Genomic DNA, 7,614 nt, shown 5'->3' with positions numbered 1-7,614 from the left:
TGTACATCTTGTGACATCTTCCATGGACTCTGCAATAAAAATCAGTTATAGTCCCTTTTGATGGGATGAACTAATTTAGGAAGAAAAACGGTTAGAAACAGAAGGCAGCTTGATGCTTATGTTGCCAGATTTGTTCAGCATGTGATTCAAAAGCCGTGGACAAGTTTTCCTGGCTGTTCTCCCAACAAACAACCTTTAGCTTACTTAAAAGCCAAAATCTGTGACTAAAAAGAGTGTGCTAGGGAGAAATTTCTGACAGATAAAATTAGCTAATTCTGGCAAACTCAAATAACATATATACATATACTCACATACCTTTTTTTGAAACAAAGCTCAAAATATATTAAGATCTAACTAAAACTGCTCCTTAAGGCTCCAAAACTCAATTATAATAGCTAACTTTTTTTTAAAGACTTTATTTATTTATTCATTTTAGAGAGGAGAGAGAGAGAGAAGGGAGGAGCAGGAAGCATCAACTCCCGTATGTGCTTTGACCAGGCAAGCCCAGGGTTTCAAACCAGTGATCTCAGCGTTCCAGGTCAATGCTTGATCCACTGCGCCACCACAGGTCAGGCAGCTAACTTATTTTTTTAAGCTAACATTTTTCAAGTGCTTACTATGTGCCAGGCATTACATTTAAATGTAATATCAGCATTAGGAGTTAGATACTATTTTCACATAATCGTATTGAAATGAATCAAGGGGAAGCTAGTTAGCTTCCCCAGGTGGAAAAGATAAAATATGACAGAGCCAGGGATGGAATTCAGACAGTCTGACTTTATTACACTGTTGATAAAGTCCTTAACCTCAAGGAGTTTATAACCTGACAGTGGATTCAAACAAGTATCCTTTAGTTTGGTAAGTATACATAGTAAAAGTGCTAAAGACCTTAGTAGGAGACCATCGGACCTTGCTTGTGGCTATGAAGAGCAATGCAAGAGATGGCTAAACCAAGACAGAAACTGGAAATGGTGCCAGAGGCAAGTGTCCCAGAGAGAAGAGTGCTTGGGCCGAAGCTTGGAAGGAGAGGTTTAGTCCATTTTGATAGATTTGTATGCTAAGGATGGACCTGATTTGCGTTTCTGAAACTGTTTTTGACTGGTTTGGAGGACTGGTGAATAAAGCAAGAAAAGAAGCAGGGGAATTTGTTAGGAGACGATTGCCTTGGGCATGAACCAAGGCAGCAGCAGTGGACATGGGAGAAGCAGACCACTGGAGAGCTGCTCACAGCGCAGATGACAGAATGACATCAGAGGCAACAAAGAAGACAGAACCAAGGATGGATCCGAAATTTCTGCCTTGGGCAACTGGATGGATGGGATGCCACTCACCAACATGGGAAATCCAGGCAGAGAAACAGGTTCAAAAATGTAGCTGAAAGAAGATAATTACATTTTGACTCTGTTGAGGTATCTATGCAACATATAAATACATAGGGGAATCATTCTTTATAAAAGAATAACTTGTGAGTTATTTTGTTTTTCACGTAAGAGTTCTTAGTTTATTAATCCTCTCATAAATAATCTGCACTGCCTGACCTGTGGTGGCGCAGTGGATAAAGCGTTGATCTGTAATGCTGAGATCGCCGGTTGAAGACCCTGGGCTTGCCTGATCAAGGCATATACTAGAAGCAAGGTGATGCTCCCCCCCCTCCCAATCAATAAATGAAATCTTAAAAAAAAAAATCTGCACAACCACCAGATAAGTCACCAGAGTATCCTTACTCCTTCTGTTGTCCAGTCTCCAGCTCACTTTCGCAGTTCTAACATTGGCCTTTTCAGTCCCCCTGACTTTCTTCATTCTGTTCTTGAGTCTCCTTCTCTGTTTTTCTGAGGTCTTCTCATACAGGCTATATCTTGCAAGTCTATGTTTGGGCTCATTATTCTTTGTATAATCTAAATTATAAATCATGTCAAAGCCAGTTGTCTTGTGACCACCAAAATTGTTATTGAATCCAAACACAAAGATAATATCTGGTGTGGTTCTATACATTTTGGTTAGTTTTTCCCAAATTTCTGTCTTGGGTACTGTTGCCTTCACAGGGTGAAGGACATCACTGACCATTTGTTTCCGCTGAGTCTGTTGGTCATGAACTTCCTGGTCCAGATAGTTACTGTGTCATTCATAATGGTGCTGATCTTTAAGCAGTGAGAGAGGGAAAAAAGTCGTGGAAGTGATTTTAATCACTTAGTTTTCCTAACATGTTTTTAAAAGCTTGCTTTACAAAATTTTTCCAATAGAACCTTTTTTTTTGCATCTAGTTATCCACAACTATTAAGACATACATATGCATTTTTTATCTTATCACTAGGACTTTGCAAATATAATATTCTTTCTTTCTTTAAATTAAAAAAATTTTTAAGATTTTATTCATTTATTTTACAGGGAGCTGAAGGAGTGGTGGGGCAAGAAATATTAACGAGTGTTCACTTTAGCTGTTCATTGCTTACTTGTTATATGTGACTTGACCTGGCAAACCCAGGGTTTTGAACTGGATACCTCATTGCTATATAGGTTGATTCTCTATCCATTGCACTACCACAAGCCAGACCATATTTTTCTTTTTAAATAATTGAACCTTGACCAGATAGCTAAGTTGGTTAGAGCGTCGTCCCGATATGCCAAGGTTGCAGGTTTGATCCCCAGTCCAGGCACATACAAGAATCAACCACTGAATACATAAATAAGTGGAACAACAAATCAGTGTTTTTTTCTCTCTCTCTCCTTCGCTTTCTCTAAAAATCAATATGTAAAACAATTTTTTTAGATTTTATTTATTAAATTTTAGAGACAGGAGAGAGAGAAAGTAGGGGAAGAAGCAGGAAGCATCAACTCGTAGTAGTTGCTTCCTGTATGTGCCTTGACCGAGCATGTCCAGGGTTTTGAACCAGTGACCTCAGTGTTTCAGGTTGACACTTTATACACTGTGCCACCACAGGTCAGGCAAAAAATTTTTAAATACCCAAGAACATCATATAACTGATTCAAAAAATGAAATGCAACCCCATGTTTATGGCAGCATTGTTCACAATAGTGAAGATCTGGAAACAGCCCAAGTGTCTGTCAGTGGATGAGTGGATTAAAAAGCAGTGGTACATATACACAATGGAATACTATGGGGCCATAAAAAAGAAGAAAATTTTACCTTTTGCAACAACATAGATGGACCTGGAAAGTATTATGTTAAGTGAAATAAGCCAGGCCAAGAAAGAAAAATATCATATGACCTCACTCATTTGAGGAATCTAAGGAGCAATGTGAACTAAGGAATGGAATTAAACCTGAAGGGAAGGGGGAAGGGTGCTATTGGGAGGGGGTAGGGGAGATGTTGAGAGGAATACGGAGGAGGGAAGATGCAGTCGGGGCGACACTAGAATCTATGTAAACACAATAAATTAAATAAAAAAAATTTTAAATAAAAAAGAAAAATTTTGAAAAACATATGGATCTAGTAAAAAAATAAGCTCAAACAATACAAAATATTTTATAATACTGTAAGTCTTGTCATTGGTATGAACTTTCATTTAGCTTAATAGATATAAGATGGTTATATACAGAACTATTATATGTTTATGTACATATTTAATAATATATTACATAAAATATCACATAACATTATTTCACAGTATATACACACATATATTTCTTTGCTCTGTCAGCTGATAGGGCCTAGAAGCAATGCCATTCCAATAGCAAAGAGCACATTTACTGCCCACATCTTGATTTCTAGCAAAATTCTCTGATAAAAGAAATAGGAGTTCCTTGGAGAAATGGCTGATTCTCAAGGACTGGCACAGGAAATATCCAAAATAAGCCTGGAGCTTTTTATAGTCCCAGAAAGTAAGGAAGCAAAAACAAAAAGCAGAGCCACCCTACACTAACCGAGGGCTTGTCACAGGGGCACAGAGCCACATAAGAAGCTTTCTGACAGCCAAAGTGGAACAGTCTGACCAACAAATGACCTAGTGTGGGGTCATGATATAAAATATAAAATAAACACTCATGATTCCATACTAACATGAATAAGAGATTGAACAAATAAATCAGGAGCAGAGGAGACAAATCTCTTGTAGAATTTCAAGTAATTTATGTCTGTATTTTGCCCCAGTTCTTGAGTATGAGCTGCACAGAGTGACTTCCTTCTAAAGAGAACAGTATAGAAAAGAGGGTAAAGCCTGGCCTTTGGTGGCACAGTGGATACAGCGTGGACCTGGTTGCTGAGGTTGCCAGTTCCAAACCCTGGGCTTGCCCAGTCAAGACACGTAGGACCAGTAAGCAATGAACCACTAAAAGTGAAACAACTATGAGTTGATACTTCTCACTGTCCTACCCTGGTAAAATTAATAAATAAAATCTTTAAAAAAAGAAAGAAAGAAAAGAAAAAGGGGGTAGAAGTGGAGAGAGTCTGTTTATAGTGGAGAAACCTAGCAAACACTATCACAGCCAGATGATCCAGATCCAGATCAACAACGATCAATCGTGTTGATAGTATGTATCCTTAGTATGATGTGATGAAAATACCTCTGTACTTCTCCTTCCCAAGCCCGTAACTCTAGTTAAAGTATGAGAAAAACCAGACATGTTCTAACAAAGGAGCATCCTACACAATACTTGGCCAGTGCTTCTCAAAGCTATCAAGACCATCAAAACAAAGGAAGTCTAAAAAACGTCACAGCCGGGAGGAACCAAAGAAAACATGACAGCCAAACATAATGTGGTATTCTGGAACAGAAAAATGACATTAGGGAAAAACTAAGGAATTCTAAACTATTGACTTTAGTTAATAATAATGTGTCAATATTATTTTTTAAATTGTGGCAAATATATCATACAAATTTAAGGAGCTCACAGAGGAAACTGGTATGGGGTACATGTGAACTCTCTGTGCTTTCTTCTCAATTTTTCTATAACTCTAAAACTGTTCTGAAAATCCAGTGTATTCTTTTTAAGTCTTTTGCTTCCATCAGGACCAAGTGTGATTCTCTCCAGAAATAGTCCGTATTTGGAGATAGTCTCCATTCGCCCCTTTTCCTTCTCTCCATCTTTCTCTGCCTTGTACCCTGAAGAGTGACATTTGGGCAGTCAGTATATGCTCAGCAGCTCTCAGGCTCCTTCCATAGAATTAGGGCAATGGAGAGGAGAGGGGAAGCCCCTACTTCACAGATCAGGGGGAGAAGGGGGAAAGGCAGGTGACTGTTTCCCCAGTTCCTTCCTTGTTCAGCTCAGACTTAGCAGAGGTTCTTTTTTTCCCCCCCTGAAGGCTGCAGTTTCTCTTGGTCAGCCCTCTCCATCAACACTTGGGTTCTGGTAACAGCTCCCTCCTCCCGCCCCTCAGGCTGGGATTGCTGACAGCTCCCTCCTCTGATGGTGGACAGCAGCAAGCTCCACAGCTGGCCCTGAGATGCTTCCTGCGCTTTGCTAGTTTTCTTTGGCCCCTTCCGCACTTTTATAGATACCCTGTGTTAACTTTATCTCACTGTGTTGTCTCTTTCTTGCTATGACTCTGATTAATATATTCAAATGTGTGTTCCCTTCTGTACAAATATGAGCAATTTTACACATTTTTTTCATCTATAGAAGACTTTGGGTTTCTTTTCCTGTCCATATATAATTGATCCCCTTTATTAGTATCTCATCATCTATGAAGATCATCTTATGTCCAAAGAGGAGAATGAAAAGCTGTAATTAGCCGAGGACCATGCAGCCTGGGATGGGGTGATGACTGATGATAAATTTTGACACTGTGGTGAGATGAACTGATGCTGCTAATGTCCCAGTTCCTATTCCAGCAGACTTTTATATTCCAGCTCAGCCCAACTGTGTGACTTGGGTGAATTACCTAACCTTTCTGTGTATATGTCCTCATTTGTAAAATGGGGATAACAATATTCATTTCAAGGTAATACTCACACTCAAAAGCAGTTTAGTTATCAAGTCAACTTTCTAGTCAGCCCACACTTGGCAATATGGCACATGGAGTGGAAATTACTCCGTGGGCCTCCATTCGGATCTCCCTCCCTTCCCCGACCCTTCGGTTCTTCCTCCTCAGCCTCCCTCAGCTTCTTCCTCTCTTCCCTGTTCTCTGCTCACTGCACTGATCTGTCTCATTGTGCAGCTTAGGTTTTCTCTCTGCTGATATTTAACATTCATTTAAAAAAAATAGACAGAGAGAGAGAGAGAGAGAGAGAGTCAGAGAGAGGGATAGATAGGGACAGACAGACAGGAACGGAGAGAGATGAGAAGCATCAATCATCAGTTTTTCGTTGCTACACCTTAGTTGTTCATTGATTGCTTTCTCATATGTGCCTTGACCGCGGGCCTTCAGCAGACCAAGTAACCCCTTGCTCAAGCCAGCGACCTTGGGTCCAAGCTGGTGAGCTTTGCTCAAACCAGATGAGCCCGTGCTCAAGCTGGCGACCTCGGGGTCTCGAACCTGGGTCCTCCGCATCCCAGTCCGACGCTCTATCTACTGCGTCACCGCCTGATCAGGCAACATTCATTTTTAAACAAAGAATTAGACAGTAGATTCTAGGGTTAATTGTGTTTTTACTGACTTATTGTTCAATAGGAGACGTATGAATAAATTTAAAAAGCATTTTTATAAAGCCAAGTGACTGTCTGCCAGCCAAAAAGAGAAAGATACTCTTTCCCAGAAGAGACGCGGCTGTGTTCCACCGGAAGCAGTTCGTTTTCCTGCCTGAGCCCACTTCTGCTCAGATCCACTCGCGTGTCACCGCAGCCCCGAGAACTTTCTGAGTGGATGGCACTGCCAGTACCAGAAAAGTCTAACTACATGCAGGAATTAGAAACAATTTAATACATTCTAAATCTTAAGAATTTTTCCTGTACTTTTACATGTGTCATTAAAAAACATAGCTGCCAAAAAATTTTATTCAGAGAATAATATTGTTCTCCAAAGATTTTATTTTTAATTTTTTTTTTCTCTTCATGTGAGTTCATGGATTACCTGCATCTTACAGAAGAAAAGAAGCCCCTTCTCTTCCCCCGGGAGCTCTCTGGGGCTAGCTGCCAGCCTTGGAACCTGGCTCTCTCCACTCCCTAAATACCTGGTTGTGATCACCACATGCTGCTGCGGACTCCAGCTTTGTTATCTGCAGATTGGCTCACCTGACCTTCCACTGCCCTGCTTGCCTTTGTTTCTCAAGCTCAGTGAGCCCTAGTCTGACTCAGGATTTTGCTGTTGCTGTGTTTCCCAGGAAGGCATTCTCCTACTGGTACTTCAAATCTCTCTTCAGATGTCACCTCCTTGAAAAGAGAAGTTTTCCCTAATAACCCCATTGCAAGAGGTCTTCCTTCTCCCCATGCTATACATTGCCCCTTTCAGTAATTCTACATATCATTCTGCTTATTTCTCTCATAGCTTTTTATCATAACAGACTATTATCTGATTTATTTACTTGCTTAGAGACATGGACCCCCACTAGGCTATAAGTCCTTTGAAGGCAGAACATTGCAAACTTGTTCACTGTTGTACCCCCAACACTTGCAACGGTGTCTGACACAAGTAATGGGCTCAATAAATACTCACTGAGTGAATAAATTGATGGATAAATGGATGGATGAAATACTTAAACATCCAATTCAGGATAACAT

General features: G+C 40.2%; 1 pseudogene; it reads right to left on the bottom strand.

Moving 5' to 3' along the window:
• Positions 1–889: 889 nt before the first annotated feature.
• Positions 890–2,126, bottom strand: LOC136377188 (small ribosomal subunit protein eS24 pseudogene; annotated as a pseudogene).
• Positions 2,127–7,614: the final 5,488 nt, after the last annotated feature.

The sequence above is a fragment of the Saccopteryx leptura genome, chromosome 6 (assembly GCF_036850995.1).
Source record: "Saccopteryx leptura isolate mSacLep1 chromosome 6, mSacLep1_pri_phased_curated, whole genome shotgun sequence".
Taxonomy (NCBI): Eukaryota; Metazoa; Chordata; class Mammalia; order Chiroptera; family Emballonuridae; genus Saccopteryx; species Saccopteryx leptura.
Note: the sequence above shows the minus strand (reverse complement) of the source record. Positions and strands in the feature narration are given on the sequence as shown.